The sequence below is a fragment of the Anas acuta genome, chromosome 1, assembly GCF_963932015.1.
Source record: "Anas acuta chromosome 1, bAnaAcu1.1, whole genome shotgun sequence".
Lineage (NCBI taxonomy): Eukaryota > Metazoa > Chordata > Aves > Anseriformes > Anatidae > Anas > Anas acuta.
In genome coordinates, this window is record NC_088979.1 from 45,550,377 (window position 1) to 45,570,868 (window position 20,492).

Consider the following 20,492-nt stretch of genomic DNA (forward strand, 5'->3'; position numbering starts at 1 on the left):
GACCTTCAACAAAAGGCCTTGGCTGTGCATTGAAGATTGCAACCTCAGGTACGGAATTCCATGTAGTAGGATCACAGCAAAAATAAAATTATGAGAGAAGAAAGAGTCATTGCTCATTTACAACAAAATTTCCTAACAAATCTGGGTGAATATCTTCCAGTAGGAAAATCTGTTCCATGATAGGTCTCAGGATTCTTTTTGGATTTGTAAACTAGATTTAGTCATAGTTTTTCTAACTTTTGATGAAAATCTGAAGCCTCTACTGCATTTGATATCCTATAAGAAATAAAAATTAGCAGCAGGTAGAATGGGTACACATACATTTCAAAACTTCTGACATGAGCTATATTAATCTCTCCTTTATTGTTTCAGTCAGCTCTCCTCGCTACCTTCCATTTGCCGTAGCTTTCAGGAAGGAGGCACACAGAGCAAGATGAATTACTACATACACCTCATCTGAGCTCTTTTTTCAAGTTTACCTCAGCTACAGTCTTCCTGTTGGGCTATACTCTCTCCTGATTAGTTATTTCAATTTTTCTTCTTCTTTTTTTTTTTTTTTTATTTATTTATCCTTTTTTTGTTGTTGTTTTGTTTTGTTTTGTTTTTGTCAAACAAATAAACAGACAGTACCAAAAGAAAAGAAATCCCAATCACCTGAAACAAGATAGGGTATTTTATACATCCTGTTTTGCTTGGCAGAGGACCTTTTAAATATTTAAACAACTTTAAACAATCATAAACCACAGTAATCTCAGGTCTAACATATACATTTAGAGTTATACTTTTCTGGAGCCAATCTGAGAACAAAGGTTTACCTTTCCTCAGCCTACATCATTACCACTGAAAGCATCAGTCCTCTTCTCCTCTACAAGTGTAAATCTTCAGCTTTGCCAAAATTAATCTCTCACCTCAGCACATTTTTAACCTGCAGGGAAAATCAGATTCTGGATACCTACAGTAACAAATCTTGCAAAGCTATGTTAAGCTTAATTACCACTTCTAGAATGCAAATCAAGGGATTCACTGGCACATGGTATGTCAGCTAACGTAGTCTGTAAGAGAGCAGATAGTAACAGCAGATTCTGGTCAGCCTTGTAACTTGCAACTTGGCCACATATTAGTTCAAATAATTTAAGGGAATTCAGATGTTACAGGTCTATTTTTTTTAACTGAAGACAAGACGGACATACATGTAAATGACAGGCAGTAAGAAGTGTATGTTTTCTTAATTATGCTGGGAGTTTTCTTTCTAATGGTATCGTGCCAGCAAATGCCATGCAAAGCTGATGACATGTGATCCAAGATGATGTACAGATGCACTTTTATAGAACAGTGGTACATGTGTAGCTTTACATATATAGAACACGTGCATTTGATTTTGTAAGTCCTGTACTGCCAGAGGCAATCACTACTTAAAAAAAAAAAAAAAAAAAAAAAAAAAAAACAAACAAACAAAAAAAAAACCAACCAAAAAACAAAAACAAACAAACAAAAAACTTACAGAATCATAGAAGTACTATCTATAATGGAGTATTCTGGCATTCCTGTTCAGAGTTAACCTACAATTAATGTGCTAGATGTTACATGCAAGTTTGCAACCACTCTTGTATAGGCTTTCATACTACCTCTGAAACTCTGCATTCAGCAAGGCTAACCACTACATTCTCTGCCATCCATAATTCTCTTCAGTGCAAGTCTAGACAGAAAACAAGGGCATAGAATTGGACTTAATCACTAGATTGTCCTCTTGCTCTCCCAGCAGATATTCTGCTTTAAGGACATCAGTTAGTCTACTTCAAATTGTTCAAACATTGTCCCAGAAGAAAACAGGAATATAGACAGGAATATACCAAGAAAGTCTGCTTCCTTCCATTTCCCTTCTCCTCAACAATAAACAAGAGGCATCAAAGGACCCCTCCTGACCAACTTCAAAAGACCAACCTTTTACTATAGAGAACCCAAAATTAAAACAGTTTCCATTTGTGGTCAGTGGGAAAAGCCTTTTTTAAAGCATTTAATATTTTCTCTACTTTCAAAAAAAAAAAAACAAACAAATATTTTACACAATAGCAAGGGTTTTAATTTAGTGTTGCAGCCATCTCTATTCATCTTTAAAAAGGGGAAAATAAAATAGAGTTATAATAACCACAGTAAAGAAAAAGAAAGAGAAAACTATTCTCAGGCCTGAGACTGGCTCCAGCCCCTGGTCTCTGCTTTTTGTATGTCTTTAGTTGCAGATAAGACATAGAATTATTTCTTGGCTACTAGGAACTAAGAAGAAAAGATTTTTAAAAATCAGGTATAGAACATGTTAAGCATGTTTTTTATCATAATCTACATGCCAGGAAGGAGCAAGCCAGTGGAAAGAAAAAAACGAAATGAAAACAAACAAACAAAAAGACAGAAAAGACTGATCTTTAAAGACAAAGCACTGAAGAACTCTAAGAAATATATTCCAGTCCTGTAAGTTTCACTGAGTGTAGTAATTCTTAAAACTTCAACTGGTAAACCACCCAATAACTCGTGCTTACAGGGTTGTTTTTAGTGGAAAAAAACTCTGCTAGGAAACAAGCAAGAGGACTTTATAAAGATTCTGTGTTCACCATAAGAGAGACCTGTTTGCTATAATATTAGAGTCAAAAGAGATTTTAAAAGGTGGGGAGGTATCCCTTCTTTCCAGGCAGCATTTAGTGAAACAATACATTGTTCATGGCATTACTCTACAGGTGCCTAAGCTCCCTAGGGACCCTTTAGCTTTCCAAGCCATGATATTGCAGCCACTGTTGATCTTTCACTTGCCCACAGGTGCATGTTACCATCCACAGGTCACCAGAGCCAACAAAGTAGGTGCAAGGGGGTGCCCAGATCCTACTGCCAAGAACTCCTGCAGGCCCACCCTCAGGTCTCACCCTGCCCTGAGGTCTGTCCCTGAATCCTAAAGGGTTACTAAACAGCCCACTAACATTCTTCATTAGTAAAAACCTTGAAACACAATAGTCAAAGAAATATGAGAGGAAAAACTTTGCATGACAAAGTTTTGGAGGAGCCACTTTTTTTTTTTCTCCAGATTTTTTTTTCTCCTGGGCATGCCCAAGATCATCACAGTGCCCCTGGGGGACCCACAAGCTCCTAGAGGGAAGAATACTGCCTGGAGCCCATCCTTCCATTGTAGGCCAGGAACTGTGCTGTGCAAAAGGCTTTTTCCCTAAAACACAGGCTCAGATCCTTGGCAACACTTCCCAGGCTAAACTATTGGGCCTGGTAGGGGAGAGGGATGGGATTACAGGCAAAATAAACAAAGAGGCATTATATAGCAGAAACAATAAGAGATTGAAAATATTAAATCTGAAGGTGATCATGGGAGGAAGAGTCAAATCAGTGAAACTGCCAAGAAATCCGGCATGATTGCATGGAGCTTCAAGGGTCTCCTGGATCCAAACAGGCAACACATACTGGCCCCAGAACCAGCTGCAAGGTGTCTGTGAGTCCACATCCCAGTTGGCAAGCTTGCTGATGGCAGAGGGCAAGCTAGCACAAAGCAAGTTGGCAGGGGGAAAAAAAAAATTAAACCACCTTTCCATCTTTTGTAAGATCTTGCTGCAATACTGTGTGCCAAAAAAGTGCAGCACTGCCCTGATTTGCAGACATCTCTTGGAAGAAATATTATAATGTTTACACAAAGACTAGTGTCTTCTAGATGGAAATGAAACTTCTTAGGACGTCATAGGCACATTTTTAAGTAGCTTGTTGTGAGCTTTCAAGGCAGCTAATCTGAAATCAGAAATTACAGTGTCTTCCTTGCTTCACCAGGTTTCTGGCTGGATGTCAAAGTCAACTCACATAGTTCTACATCTTGGACCCTTGAGGAGGTAGTAGCTATATGGTGAGGATGACACCTATGAAACAGCAGCTGGTTTTGTGTTGCCAGTGCTTTCAGAGTTAGAATCGCTGTTGTTGGTATTGAACCAGAAAGTTGTTCTCTGCAGCTGAATTTAAAGTGCCTTCAAATGCTTCACTGGACTGTGTTTTCTTATAGATTTGCAAGTAATTCCATACAATGTAACTGACCTGGGGGGGAAGAGACTGAGGAGTAGCTGCTTTTTCTGTGACATGCACTATGAAAAACAAAAACAAAAAGCTACATTTGCAATGTATTGCAGTTACTGTGCCAAAGTGTTATTAAACACAGAAATGCTGCACTTGCAAACAAGGTAAATTGTAGCTATGCAGTCCTGTGCATGTGTACACATCCAGGTATGTAAATAAAGTCAGAAGTTTTCTTACATGCAAGTAGCTATCTGCTACTGACACCTCAGCTCTTGAGCAACAACTGATATTTTAACATCTTCTTGCAACTTCAAATCCCAGTTTTCTAACATAAAACATTCCAAGTGTTACTTTAAGTGATGGTTGTGTGAGGCAAGAAAGGAAGGTGTGCAAACTGAGGTAAAAAACGACAAAGCAATAGATCCCCAATCTACCACCATGCACCTGGCAAAGCTAGAAAAAGAATAAATAATTCTGGAGTGACAATATAGCATTCTGTTCATTTAAGAGTCAGTCTACTTTGGCAGCAGGCATCTCATGATTACCCTCCAACTACTACTTGGTTTTAACTTCTCTTTTGGATAGGTCACGAGGACAAGTGACTTTGGTTGTGCCAAGACCTGAAATGGGAGACTGGTGTAAATGGCAGATAGCCAGCAATGAGGAGACATCTGGGATAAGACAAGGCACTAAGGTGTGTTGTACATAGTTATGAAACTATTCTACCTTTGTTTTCTGTGTAACGTTATATTTTTAAGAACTGTGCCTGCCTGAGGAGACAGTAGTTGTTTTGTTCTTTGAATTGCTGTAGCCTCAGGGTGTCAAAGTCATTTAGTACAGAGGGTTGAATTCCATGTTAAATTATGGTTCATGGGTCACAGTATAAATATACGAATTGCATACTTTCCAGCACAACCGTATCCCAGTGATGTCAGTGGAAGTTCACAGAGAGATCAGCATCTCTCAGCTGAACAATTTGCTCTCTTTCAAGATCACAGCTGTCCCATCTCTGTATTTCCTTCTTTCTGCCAACTCTCAGTTCCTGTTCCTTGAGAGAGACATTTCTGTCTCTTCCCCATTTCTTACTGAAAACAACCAGTAGTGCCACAGAAATGTGTTCAGGGATTAGTCTCTGAGCGGTTCAGGTTGCTAGTGAATGTAGGTATGTATCCCCTATGAGCTATGTAGAGTCATGTCTGGAAGCTTCTCTTTGTAATGAGGAAGTCTAAAAAATGAAAGCAGGATTTCATATTCTTTTTACCTGGATAAGGCTTACAGGCTATGTTTTCATCTCAGTCAGCATGAACAGAAACAAACTTAATGCTCTTAGTAACTGGATATTTTTCATCCTCTATCGCTAGGTCTGTTTGAACGAAACACACATACATGACAGAAAAGTACTTCCATAAATACCAAAATCTACTTCCCTGCAGATTTGTGTTTTTGGATGGTCTCACTGTTATATAAGAAAATTCACTCTTTGCCTTCTCCTTTCTGACTGAAACCTTCCACAGTCTCTCCCATGTGGATTCCCTGGTGTCTAATAGTATGATCATACTCAGAATTATCCTTTATCTCCCTAGTTGTGTATTTCCACAAAACTGGACATAATTATTCTGAGTCCTTTGCCCCACTTTGTTTGAAGTCATTCAACACATGTAATGGAAGACAGCTAGTTTGTTCAGAGGGGAAATAGGAATGAAAGGAGGGAGGGAGGAAACAAAAATGAGGATGTAACTCTGTGACTTGACTGTTTAATGTTCGTGCTGCTCTTAAGACATTTTAAACATTAACATTAAAGTTGGGCTGCTGCTCCCCAGCACAGAGCATAAGTTGCTTTGCACACAAAAGAACGGCTAACTCCACATGGCGATGTGTACTTGCATAAATCTCCGTATATTTATGTTCTTAAATCTCAGCTTCAGCCTTCTTGTCTTGTCTGCTCATCCCATCACCTCCTCCCTTTCTTCATGTGGGATGTGGAAGTTGTGAGCAGATGTTGAGATCGGAACATCGATTTTCTATTCTCCCTCACAAATGAACAGGAGATTGCTTTTAAAGGTATTAAATGGACACAGGTGGGACTGTAAACTTAAGTGCCTCCACATGCAACATCTGCTGCATGTTCTCCAGTTCCTGTTATCTTTATAGCAGAACTTGATCTTTTAACCCTTTCACAACTGCCCCTTCAGTATTTGTGCAAAGAAGATGTGCAATGGCTTTTCTTTGATGTTCAGAGAAGTCACAATGGATCTCTGTGATGTGACTGGCATATGGCATAGTGCTTTGAGAAGCAATGCACTTAGCAATTTGCACAGGTGGGTGGGGGAAATAAACAAGTGTCGTCCAGGTGTTCCTAGTCTTGCTGCAGATAAGAGGATTCCAGACGTACCACAATACATCGAATATCCTTATTCTCCTTTCCCTTCTTCTGCACTCCCCCTATCCAGGAAATGTCTGTCTTGAGGGAAGAGCATATTTGTGAGGCTATTCCATTTGGAGTTTAAAATTAATGATTTTTAAATATTTGCTCTGGATACAAAGCAAGTGACTTTTCCTTTCACCTTCCAAATCCATCCTTCCTCTTCTTCCTCTTTCTTCCAAGATTTCTTGCTTTCAATTTCAAGTAAGAAATAGAAACTTGGCCCGTGTTAAGATATATTTAACCTTTTCACTGCTGCCTCTCATCACTCCCCAGCATTTGTTCAACAGAGCAGTGTGGTGTTTTTCTTTGAAGTCCTAATGAAGTCACAGTGGATCCTTGTGCTTGGGCTGCAAGCTGGCTACCAGGTGAAGCATTCACATAACTTTTCCACATGCTCAGACTGAAAAGAAAAGGAAAAGTTGGCTGAAGGCACACAAAACATGTAGGTCCAAACTGATTTCAATGTAGAATGAAATTGGAAGCTGTACACTCAAGATGAGTTTTAAAATCAATTTCTGAGTGTACCTGAAACTTAAATCTGTTGATGTTCTGTGTGTGAGTTCATTCACAGCTGGAGTGGTTAAGAGAGACAACATGACACAGCTGTATCCATGGAAATCACAATTCCTTTTAAAACTTGTAGTTATAGTGTATGGGAGGAAGCCCAACAAGACAACCTCATGCAGAGCCCAGCATCCAGCCATGGGGGCAATGTAAAGTGGACCTAATTCTCAGCTATCTACAAGTATGTTAAGTGCATATAAAATACTACTGTCCTCATGAGCAGTCTTACACCCAGTTGTGCAGTTTTCCATGCTGTAGCATCTGGACAAGGAAGTGAATAAATATGACCTAATAAGTATTCCCAAGTGAAAAAAAGAAAGACCTCAATTGTCTTTTGTAATTTGAAAACCCTTTCCAGTGCCCCCCATTCTGCTCTTTCTTCGCCTGGAATTAGTATCATATGTTGCATTGTTTCAGTACATACAATACTGTGGCAAGCACCTGTCCTATTCTTGCCATTTTTAGGAAGGGATTGATTTTCTGGGATAGTGATTGGAAAAGTAATAAATCCATATATTTCCCCCAAAATGTCTCTAGGCATATATGTTCCTTCTGCATGTGATTTGAACAAGGACTGGTGAAACTCTCCCAGAAAGTGGTGGCAGTTTCGGTACATTAGCTGTGCAAATTCCACCTGATCTGCCAGTTTCCCTCAACATCTGATGGTGATCTTTTCGAGCTGAGTTGTTCCAACAAAAGCCATGAAATAAAAAATCTATATGTGCAAGTTTTAAGATATTGCCACTAAATTTTTTTGTTCTTGTTGTTGGGATAGGTTCAGGATCTGACATCAAAACTGCCCACTCCATCTTTTCACAGCTCTTGGACTGCTACTAGATCTTTTTAACCATGCCTTCAACTTCTTGACTTACTTTGCAATGCTGTTCGGGATGTGCAGGAGCCTTCTACAGTCTCTTCCTGTGTATTCTCTTTGCTTTGGATTCATTCCACTTCTGTTCCAGTCTTCTTCCTCTTGTGCCATTTCCCTTCTATCCTTTGTCTTTCATTTTAGTAAAACACCATCTAATAAACCCCTCTCCAGGAGTTTAAGAAAGTACTGCTTCCTCTTAGAGAAAAATGAACAAACAAAAAAACAAATATCCTTAAATGAGGAAGACTGAAGTTTAAGAAGATGCAAATCATCACTCTGCTCAGTATGTATTCCATCGTTTCTCTCCAGCCCATTGTCCGACTTGTTTACTTAGATCACAATTCTCTTTTGGATAATAAATCTCTTACTATGGCTGTGCTTACCAGTAAGCATACATTGTGGCATTTTTAGAGTCCCTGCAAAGACCATGCCTGATGCCTTTTAGAATAGTTCCAGCTTTCACCTGGATCTTCCTGGGCTGGGGTCCACTGGGGAGTGAGGACACAGATAGTGCCTGCTCCCAGTGATGGGATTTGGAAGAGCTCCTGAGTTCTGCAGACTTGATGTTTCCTCTGCTACTCTTTGTGTGCAGGGCTTGAACAATGACATTTTTCTTTATTGTTCTCACTCGGCCCCTTGGCAATCTTGTAATTTAAATAAATTATTTTCTAAAAACATATGCCTGGCTATCATTCACATGATAAACACTGTTCATGAACACTTGATTTTTAACATCTATGTTAAAAATATACTTTGTTTGGTATTAGGAAAAAAAAATGTAATCATTGCTTATGGGATGGTTACATCAGAAAACAACTGCTGTTTCTGGGTTAATCAATTGGTCAGTATTTTCAGAATGATATTTCAGTCATCAAGAAATGACTGTGGCTATTGTGAGAGAGAGCATTTTCAGAGAGAGTTAATTCAGCATAATTTTAAGTGATATCTTGTAATGAAACAAGTCTTAATGGGAAGTAGAGAAGTACCTCCCTTACTGTAAACCCTGTGAGAGATGGCAAAGCCTCCTGTGCTTTGTAGTAAATGCCTTAGGTCAAAAAAGGCTTAGAATGTACAGAGAGGCATAATTTCTGTTATCCTCCTGTCCTGAATCTGGCCTTTTTAGCTGTAACAAAAATTCTAAGCCAACCCATACTTTTTGGATTACTTTAAACCCCATCACAGTGCTTTTCTTAAAGCACTTTATTTTGAATAGCAATAGCTCTGTGAAAGGAGTCTGATATGGGCTGAAACTAAATCAGTTTCAAGGAAATGCAGCTGGAAGCACACTAATCTAAAAGCTTCCCAAGCAAAGCAGCACAGGCATCTATTTTGCAGGGTGTCTCCGCCCCTAGCTAAAGAACACCAGGACTTTCTGAGCTCCTTTAACCCTTGCACTACAGCCTTGCTTCAGAGGCAATATTCAGGAGGGGAAAAAAAAGACGTTAATACTGCATTTTCTTTCAATAGTTTCTCTGTATAGCATACAGTTTTCATCAGTTTTCATTTGGTCAGCTGGGTAGAGGATGTGTAGTTTTGTTTCACCTTTCCCAGACCTTACGACTTGAACTTTAATGCTCGTTCAGTCCATGGGATGCAAGTTAGGGCTCTTTCTGTCATAAGAAATCCCTTTTATTCCCAGTAAACATGGAAAAGTTCACATGACATATTGTAACACTTCTCATTCCCACGTCTTCTGTACGTGGGATTTTTGTTCCTGTAATTATGCAGCCTGTACTCACAAGTGTCAGGTCAAAGAGTGGCTCAAGGAGTTGGACTTGATGATCCTTATGGGTCCCTTACAGCTCAGGATATTCTATGATTCTATGATTCTAAATTTTTAAGAAATATTTCAGGTGTTTACTGAAAGATTAGTAAAATTGTAATTAACACCATGGAAGTCTAAATAGGGAGCAAAGACAGGTCATGGTATGGGGACTGGGAGATGGGAAAACATCAGTAAGCCTGTAGAGTAGATTTCATCCTTCCCTTCACATAGAAACTCATTTTTTTATAACACAGAGGGCAAGCAAGGTGATTTTGTAGACTCTGGGCCTATCCAAGGTGTTGGATAGCAGGGTTTTGTTTTGCTTTTCCCATTTTATACATGTGCTCTGTATACATCAAAATTTTCACTCTTTCTTTTCATCACCTTCAAGCAAGTTATAACCTACATAGCTATTAAGACTATTGCTCCCCTTGGACCATTTCAGGATCCAAGCTATTGGCATGCCTATGTGGAAGATCACAGTTTCTTTTTGATCTCTTGAGTCTAAAGTTTTAAAATTGCAGGCGCGTTTAGCTGCCGCAGCCAAGGCACTTCCCACATCCATCCAGCCAGAATATCTTTTAACCACAGTGCACTGAAAGTGCATCACTTTTGCCCCTGAAAGTCACAGTTTACACTAATGAGTTCACTGGATTACTGGTATGATTCAAAGCTCTTTTAAAAGGCACTAAAGTCTGTTTTGTCCTGAAGACAAAGTACAATAGCTGTTCAGGTGATTTGATTATAGTTACTTCCAGAAGTATTGGTATGTTTGACTTTTAGCTAGCAAAGTAGAGATAAGTCTAACTAGACAGTAAGGTGCTAATGAACTTTTCCACAGTGTTGTAATTAATAGCTACTCCAAAGACAGCAGTGATGAGAATGAGGTGGACTTCAAAAGCTACCGCCTTTACATAGTTTGTTTTGGATCTGCTTTTATACTTACATATTTTCATGTATATTTCTACATCTATATATGTAGAAAATATAGAAAGAGATTCACTTATATGAAGTACGTATACATGAATAAACAGCAGACCACTGCCTCAAACACAGCTTTTCTGATTTTCTCTATTATAGCACTTTTTAGGTTTTCTTTGTATTCTGAAACAAGAACAAGACTATCGGTCTCTATAATCTGCAAATGCTTTTCACAAGCTTAGACAGAAGCAAGTGGAGATTAAAGTCAATGTGTGCATAATTAGTGTATTATGAATAGCATAGTAAATAAGAGTCATGCTGGCCTGAAAAAACAAAAGAGAAAAAATATTTTTTGTTACTGATACCTATCAGGACTTCTTGCTGTTTAGTCAGAGGCAGAAAATGGATTTACTTTGTGGTATGAATGGGTTTCTTGCACTCTTACGGTGAGGTCACATTCTCTTATTATCAAAAAAAACCTGAGTCCAACCTACAAATGTCACTAAGGGTACACTACTACCAGAAGAATAATCTTGCTTTCCTTCCCCAAAGATCCTTGTGTTGCCACAGGTGGTCGTGCAGATGTGGGATCATGTCTCTTGAGAAGCAGCTGCTAGGAAGGGGGTGGGAGCTCATGGCCTGGGCCCTCCAGCAATGTCCTGTGCTTCCATCAGTGCTAACCCAGTTGTGAAACTGCACCTTAACTCCCAGTGTAGTCTGGGGTATATTGCTACTCCTTCTGCTTCAGTTGCACTTCTTTTTGCTTCAGTTCTCTTGTATCTCAGTTGCTAGCCCTTTTGCATAACTTTTGGAAATAAAGTCTTTTCCTGCTAATGAATAGTGCTATACTCATGCTCTGCTTGTTTAGATGTTGTGAAAATGAAAAGCAGTATCTGAGTATCTTCCTCGAAGAAGCTGCCCTTAGAAACACATTTTGCTGGGCTTGCCTCAGCCCAGATGCTCCCTAAAGAGTGAGCACTGCAGCTTTAAGGCTATCGTTCCAGATCCACATCACACCCACATATTTGTCCTCTCTTTACACAGCAAGTGCCAAGCGGTGACATCTACTATAGTCTCCAGGACATGCTGGTCTCCGCTGTGGAGGAAAAAAGGGTGAGAGGGGGAGGGGGACGAGCCAGAGAAAGCACAAATCCTGCTGTGTTCCAGAAGGATGAGTCACTTCCTCGCAGTAACTCTGAGGTGCCTTATTTATGGCTGCTCTGCTGATATGAAGCCCAGCTCAGTTCCTCGGTGGCGTCCCCAGGCTCGGCCTCCCTCCTGGCTGCCCATTAATCATGCGGGACTGTTACGAAGTGCACACAGAGTGGGAGTTCTGCCCGCCAGTGGCCTTTAGCTGTCTCCAGTTCAATGAAATTACCTTGTGTGAAGACTTGTTTTATGAGAGATTGGTTTATTTGTAACTAAACTACTTCCTCCGTTATTTGATAAGCTCAAATATTTGCTACTGATAGTCAGAGAGTGTCACATTTATTATCCCGTTTCAGGCATTGCTTAACTCCTTTGTATTAGACCTTTTTAACCCCTTTGAGGACAGCAGAAAAAAAAATAATAAAAAAGACTGGAAAAGTCTTACTCCTGTTACTCATGCTTTGAAAAGAATCAGGTTAGATCCTATAAGGGAAGTGGCTTGATGAAAGTAAACTACTCTACAGTGATTTTTTAATTAATTTATTATTTTTTTTTACATTCAGCATAACATTCAGAATGATTCACTCATGGTGTTTATTAAAAATCAAAATAAAAGGAAAAGTGAGCTATACATTTTTCTTTTGTCATGTATTGTAAGACTTTATGGTTTAATCAAATGGCCACATACAAACATGAGGTACCACAGTGTCAAGGATGGGGCACATATATCATCTTTGACATTCCTAAGTCCTGATTTCTGTCTTGCCCCTGGTGGCTATATCACCTGTGACCTATTTGTGCCTCAGTTTGTGTGTCATTAACCCTTGCTGAAAAGCATACTTGCTTAGCTTTTCAAAGACATCTAATGTCTCTGGAAAACTAAAAACCCTGCAACATTAGAGCTAAGTAATATGTTTACAATAAGCTACTTCAGACACTCCCAAATTTTCCCTAGACTTTGTGTGTGTGTGTGTGTGTGTGTGTGTGTGTGTGTGTGTGTGTGCATGCGTGCACGCGCGTGGAAGTCAAGGGATTATTATTAACTATTTGCTTCTGAGGGTTCCAGCAATAAATCACCATCCAAATACAAAAGCTACTTGTGTATGTTAGGAAGAAGAAAAATGCCTAACTGTATCAGAGCAATCTTTAGGAACCTTGTCTACCTACTCTGGCTCCAAGTACTTATTACAAAACTTTCTTGGGCACTTGATGTTCCAGGAACAAACATGCTGTAAGCCGTGCATTTCAGCTCCTATCTGCCAACCCCACAGGTTTCTAAATCGTTGCACCCCAGAAAGAATGCTCAAATTAAGATGGGGCAGGGACATTAAGAAAACAATCCTTGTCTAATTAACAGGAGCAGGAGTATGGGGTCTGGAGTTATCAGATAGAAAGTGTCTCCAGTTCTGTTTTGTGTTTTCATAAGCACCAAGACTGTGAGATACTTGAAGCCAGAAAGAAAATCTATAGGACAAAACCTCTGTCTGCCATAACTGGGGTGCATGGACATATTTCTCTAATGAAGGTTAGGTAATGGTCATTACTCACTATTAGCATATGATCATTATTCTGTAATGAGGATGGTGTCCTGGACTGCTCACATATTTTACACGGAGACTTTGAGGCATGCAGGCATTTTGTGTTACGGTCAACAGGATCTGGGGAAGGGTTTTGGAACAGTGTTGTGCCCAGATCTTTTTGCGCTTACTGTGTGTTTGAACACAGGAACAGCTTGCTGTATAAATGCTTGTCAGAGGCTGCAGTGAGCCAGTTCTGCTGCTCACAATGCAGTACACTAAATAATATCTAAAATTAACAGGGCTGCTTTTATTTTAAAAAAGAAAAAGGGCTGATCTACTGAGAACAGAATGAGACTGGTTAGAAATCTCCCTCATGTGGAGGAGATATGAGTTTTCTGTAGGAAAACGTAGAAAAAGAAGCTGGATAAAAATTGACCAGTTTCTCAACACAGTTATTATTTTCCTCAATATGAGTATATGATATCTGAATGTTGTTTTCTGAAATTATTTTTGAGTATGACCACAAGTGAGTTTATAAAAATTTTTAGACATAAATATTCAAGTGGAGCTTTTAATCTTGCTGAGACATTATAGTCCATCAAAGTTCAGGGAAATTATTTTTTGTTCCTCTCTGAATTAAAAGTGATTCAAGGGAAATACATGTCCACTGTGTTAGGGAGGAAGGAAGTAATGTTTCATTTTTTTCTCTCACAGATGTACGTATATATGTAATCATCTGCAGGTTTACAATCAGATTATAGCAAGCTTGATGCACATGACCAGGTGTCTGGTGTGAAAGGAAATATTAGGCCTGACACTATAAGGATACTGACACTAACTTATAACTGTTACCTTCCCTGGGGGAGACTAAGCCTTGCACAGGTGGCTAAGTTGATTTCCAACCAAGAGCATGCTGGGGAGAGTCCAAATTGGCTGTTTCAGCTGAGGTCTGCTCTGGAAGACAGAGACTGCAAACTGAGCATGGGGAGACTGAAGGTTCATTAAGTGTGTGTTTGTCTTGGACTCTGACATGAAGATGCTGCTATTCCAGATGGGGATGAACCCTTAAGTCTGTAGACTTCTTTGGAAATGCAGGAGGAGCAAAGCTTCTACTGTGAATTCTGAAACAACAGGAGCTCACAAGACAGCATTCTTGTTTGACGTGCAAATTTTTAAAAATGAATTGTAAAATTAGATTTTATTTTATTTATTTATTTATTTTATAAGTGTGTATTGTTTAGCTAAATGCAATTATAAAAACAGGCATGTGTTCTGTATTTGACCATGTGTTCACTGAGAGCACAGGCCAACATCACTGGTGAATTTCTTTTTTGTACAAGTTTGAAGTGACAAACATTTAACAGTGTGAATGTACTCTATCAGCAATTTCAATCTAAAACTGATATGCAAATAGAAGTTCAAAACTGTATGTGTTTTGCTGTGGATCACAGAAAAGTTGTTTCTCTCTTAAAACATCTAGATTCCATAAGAAGCACCTGCATTCTGTTCAGATGTTTAATTCAGTTAGAACAGCCACTTGGGAGAGTGTCTGCAGACTGGATGTCTGAAAAGAATTAGTTCTTTACTCATTATTCTCTCAAATAAATTAAACTTTCTTTGACAGCAGCAGCAAACTCCATGAAATACTTGATTTTTTTTTCGTAAGTGTGAACTATGTATGTTGCTGCAATGATCAAAATAATTCTCTGCAACCTTCTTCCAAATATCTTGTATATTCAGACTTTATTGAATGGAAATTGATTTATACTTTCCTTCTATTTCTTGTTGAGTAAAAAGTAGTAAAAACATGAAAATACATTTTGTTGGGCAGAAGACTTCCATGTTCAGGCCTATGTCCACATGATTAAATCCATTCTCCTCTAAAAAACAATGTAAGTTCTTGTTCTTTATTGGGTACAGCCTTGAATATGTGCTGCTTCTTCATTTTTCCTATGTACTTGGCTTTTTTCTGACATATAACTATTACTGAAAAGTTATTCAACACCTTACTCCTCTGATGATTATAAATCTTCTGATTTGTCATCTAGATCAGAAATAATTTATACCTATTTTTGTTTGTGCCATCATTATCTGTTAGCTTTTAAAAAGCAGTTAACCATCTATAGGATTTATCTGCTTTCGTATTTCTAAATAAGGTCTGTGTCTATATAGGCTTAACTTTTGTTTTGGAAATGCATACAGAGCAAGTTCTCATAGCTGTATCTGATTCTCAGAGAGAAATATACTTCAGTGCTTCACTGTTCAGCAGACCTGTGTCCTTGTAGGCATAAATACCCATTTTCGTCTGTGCAGAAGCAAGTATTTTGCTCCCCTGCAGGATGCAACCAGTCAAACTCATTTTGTTGTCCTAGACTCAGGTGCCGTTACTTCCTGCTATTGTACTGCAGCTTTGGATTATGAACCAAAGCAATATTTTATACTGTTCTCAGTTCCTAGTACCCAGGTGCTGCCGCTATTACAGGTTTTCTCTCTTTTATGAAATACAGTGTTTGAGAGGACTTTATTCCTTAGAAAGGTATTATACATTCTGCTTCCTCTTACCCTGATGAGGGTAACTGCTGAAAGGTTGTTCCTTACCTCCGTCTAGATTCAAAACTCCTCTGTTTTTAGGATCAATCATACTAGAGCTTGTTTACTATAGCTCTGTGTCTTATATTTTTAAAATTCTATTGTACTATGCTTTTATATTATCAAAATAATTATTCTGGTCACTAAACTGCACAGGTGATTAATATAGTTGATTGCTTAGTCTAGCTACTATCTGAGATTATCTGGATAAAGAAGATACTTGAGAGTCCACACAGCGCCATGTGTTCTGCTGTCATTAATTTCGGTTAAAAATACCTTACATATTATTAAGATAAAATTTCTGCAATCTGATACTGACAGTATCCCACCAAAAGAAGAAATCAAAATCTACAAGCCCTATGTGATACCAAGTGCACTGGTAACCCAAGGTAAATGTCATAAAACAAATAGAAAGAAAGAGTATGATGGTCTTGTGATCTGTACCAGGAATCAAGAAAGAAAGGATGATAAAAATAGGGTGAAAAAGATGTGATTTGACTTGGAAGCCAAAATAAGTGATATCTAGGCAATTTCTGAATGGAGCTTCATAACCAAAACATCTTTAAAGACTACTTAACATCTTTAAAGACTAAATGGATTCACTTGCCTTAGATAAAGTAGTAAAATGAAAGCAGTAGCGAGGTCCAAATTTTTTGTGAGGCTGCAAGGGTAGAGTACTCTAAAGTCAATAGAAATCTCATATACATGTGTTTGTATATATGTGTATATATGTACGTATGTATATATTCAAATACAACATTTTATCCATGATCTATCCATGCTTTATTTCAATGGCTTGTTTTTTCTTCTGTGTGAACTGTGTTAAATACTTAAGTACTTAAACCCTCATACTGAAATTTATTACACATATCATGAGATATTAGAATATGTTTAACTGTCCACTTTCCATAGTGGAAATCCTTCTTGCTCCTTTTAGCACTGCCTAGGGAAAATCTGTTTGCACCTTTTAATATGACATTTATCACAGTGAATGTCTTTGTACAATGTCAGTACAATAATGAAATTGATTCTATCTTCATTATTTTAAAATTATGTACGAATATGTGCTTTCTCAATGATTACCTTTGTTGTAAATCACACATGAACTAATCTGCCAGGAATTTAAGGAAAATAAAAATCACCAGTCCTGTTAGGGCTGGCTTCTTTTTCCATTGGAGTCAATGGGAATTTTGCCATTGACTTAAGTGGGAGTAGGATCAGGCCCTTAAAGCTGTGTATTTATTTTATTTTGGCCAAAAGACACACAGACACAGAGGAGACTGTTCAATGGTTGCAGTTTTATTCAGTAAGCTTTTTGCTTGCTGGCAGTATGGCACCTCTAATGGAGCAAAATATTACAGCGTTAGGGATTGCTTTTGGCAGTATGCATATTATAGCATGATTCAAAACAGTTACAGTTATGTTTTCAAAGATGTAATGAAATTTTAGCTGCTAGACTAAGAAGCCAATTGGAAATGTTAGATTGAAAGTTTGCATGAACCTTGTTGGGAAATGGCTGTTTCTTAATTCTTAATTCTTAATTATTTATTTATCTTTATAAATTAAAACTGAGCAACAGACAGGACGGTGTACCTTGAGATCTGGATTCAATTCAGGGTTCTGCCCTGGATATCCTGTGTGACCCTGAGCCAATCATTTTAGCTCTCTGTATCGCTACTCTCTGTTTGTAAAATCTGGATAACAATTCTTCCTTTCTTCTGTCCTCAGTCCTGTCTGCTCATCCTGTAAGCCCTTCAGGGAACAGACTGTCACTTACTGTGTGTGCCCATCCTCCAAGAATGGGGCCGTGGCTTTGGCTATGACCAGAATATTTGCAACAACAAAATAATATATAATTAGACTTTCAAGGAAAGTTTTCCTTTTACTTACCTATGTTGACCTTTAATACAGTTTAATATAAGCTGATATTTTTTTTCCTTTAGGTGAAGCTGTTGGTTTTTTTTTGACTGACTTATCTATGTACCATGAGAGTCTGCAAGGCTACAAAGCTGTCTTTCACAACTTCTGCTCTAGACTCCTCTACTTGGGCAGGGTTGCTATCAACCTCTATTACCCTCATGTAACAATTTATTGGTGTGTATAAATAAACTGAGTATATGAAATAGCTCTAGTATATCTAGAACCCTTGACACCTACTGTGCATGTGTTAACTGATTTATGAATGTCCAGGAAGACCAGTTTGTGCTGGACGTTGATGGCACCATACATGAATATAACAACTGCAAGGTGCATACCACACAGCTCTGACACTGTCTGCACAGGACTTGTTACCCAGGCACCGTTAATTTGTACAGAAAGGTGAGTCCAGTGTATCCAGGATACACTGAATTTCCTGCATTTGCATAATTCAACTGTGAACAATAAGGCAAAGACTGGTAACTGGCAAGGTTATAAAACTGAGAACTCTAAGTCTGATCTCTGATATATTCTCATACTTCATATATGTATGTGAAACACCTTATTAAAATCAGTGAGACATATTCATGCATAAAGTTTAGCTTGTAGCTTGGGGTCAGTAGAAGCTTATGGGTGTGTTAGTTTTGCTCTGAAAATGCTTCCTAAATAAAGTCTCTAAGGATTTTTAGGAGGACAAGATGCCTTTTTTTCTGGATCCTGACCTAGGTTCCCGAGAAGCTGGGTGCTAAGCTCCATTGCCATGCCAGGAATGGTGCTGTTCTGGGTTTGTGCTAAGGCACAGCTCTGTATGCCAAGGGAAGAAATATACAAATTTAAAGTTCTCTTGTTGAATGGTAGTGTTTTAATGACTTAGAGAATTTGGTTTCATGTTACCCTTTTATGAATCTGAGTTGTTTTTTTTTTGGATATGGTCTTAAATGGTTTTCTTACAAATACATGTAGGAAAAGGAATTGATCTAATGTTACTGAAATAAAAATCTAGTTACTATCAGAGCCTTTAGGGAATATTGAAGTCATACTCAGACATGCTTTCATTCATAAAAGAATGCAAGTCATTTTTGCAAACCTCTCCATATCTTTTCCTTCACATCTCTCTACGCAAATGTAAGGTTCTGTTTAATTTCAGGTCACCCCTGAACACAGAGATTGAGAATGGGTGTTTTTAGGATTCCATCTGCCAGTGAACCAGGCATTACAGTCCTTAGGTCAGATGTTAGCTCAGCATAATGGAGAGAGCTCATACAGGTTCCAATTCAACCCAGGAGGTTGGTACCAGAAAGAGAGATAGCACAATAACCACAGGCTGCAACACAATGATTTTATTGATGTCTTTGAGCACTGTTCCTTCCATGGGTTACTGACTTGATCTGGTGCAAAAGCCAATTTGCCTAATGTATTTTATAGGAAGAACAGAACCAGTCTTTCTTAAGGGAGAAATAAAATGAATTATTTCTATGTTTGATGGCGTCCTTGTCTCTGCATGCATGCCAAGTGGGGACAAGATGAACACCATTGATTTACGTGTCATAGGTAACATTAAAGAGAATGGATCCTGTGTTCAGAGATATTTCTACTTGCTGTAAATTAATTCAGAGGGTTGAGAACAGCTTTGTTAGTGCAAACATGTTCTGTGATGTCATTTTATGTTGAGGCCATGGACATGGATACATCTAGCAGGGCCCTGTAACTTACATGCTAGATGCCTTAACAACCCTTCTGGTGTCTTCAGATCTATAGAAAGGATAGAAATAGAGAGTAATGATGTTGCTGTATTTTTATTTATTTATTTATTTATTTATTTATTGGCTGAGAAAATAATTGTTCTTTAATCTTAGCAGCATATGTTAAGTCTTCCTATTTCTCTGTCTCAGAAAGGTGTTTTACTGTAAAAATCCAGGGCATGTAGATTCAAAAATGGATGTTTAGGTGAGGTGGTTTTCATTTGCATAGGTCAAAACAATAAATTGGTTTATTGATGTATTTTGTACATAAAAATATTTTATACTGATATGATTTGTATTTTTAATTGTGATAAGTACTGAGCTCACAGATTCACTTGCAAAATATGTATGAGAAATATTCTTCTCTCAGTAAATACAAGAAATTGAGCTGCCACTAACACTACAAAGAGAACTTTCAGATGTTGAGACCTGCTGTGTGACTATGTGACTTTGTGATCGTTAGTACAGAAATTCACTGAAGTCATCAAATAGGCCAAGTCATCACTACCAACAGTTGGCAGGAGTCTTGTGTGCAGTCTTCACTTATTCTAGTCAACCTCATTGACAATGCAGGCATTGTGCATCACCAAAATTTTACACGTAATAAAAATACTACCCTTTTGGTGGCTGTTGTAGAGAAAGCATGTCACTATAAAGTGCATGATGCTAAGCCTTGTCTTCATTTTAATCATAAATATTCAAAGATATATCTGTATTCCTAAATAATTCTTTTCACTCTGCAGTGTTTTCACCTTTCAGACATTTGTATACTTAAGTCTCCATGTTTAAGAGTCTTGGCCCTACAGGCAAGATTTTCTGGTTTTGCTACAGAAATTCAATGAAGCAAAACCTGGCAGCTTTGCACAGATCTATACACGTACAGTACTGTAGGTCTTCTGTAGTGTAACTGTAGGTTATACCTTGTACAATATCATAACATTTCACAGCAACATTTTGGCATATTCATGTTCAATATTCTTCA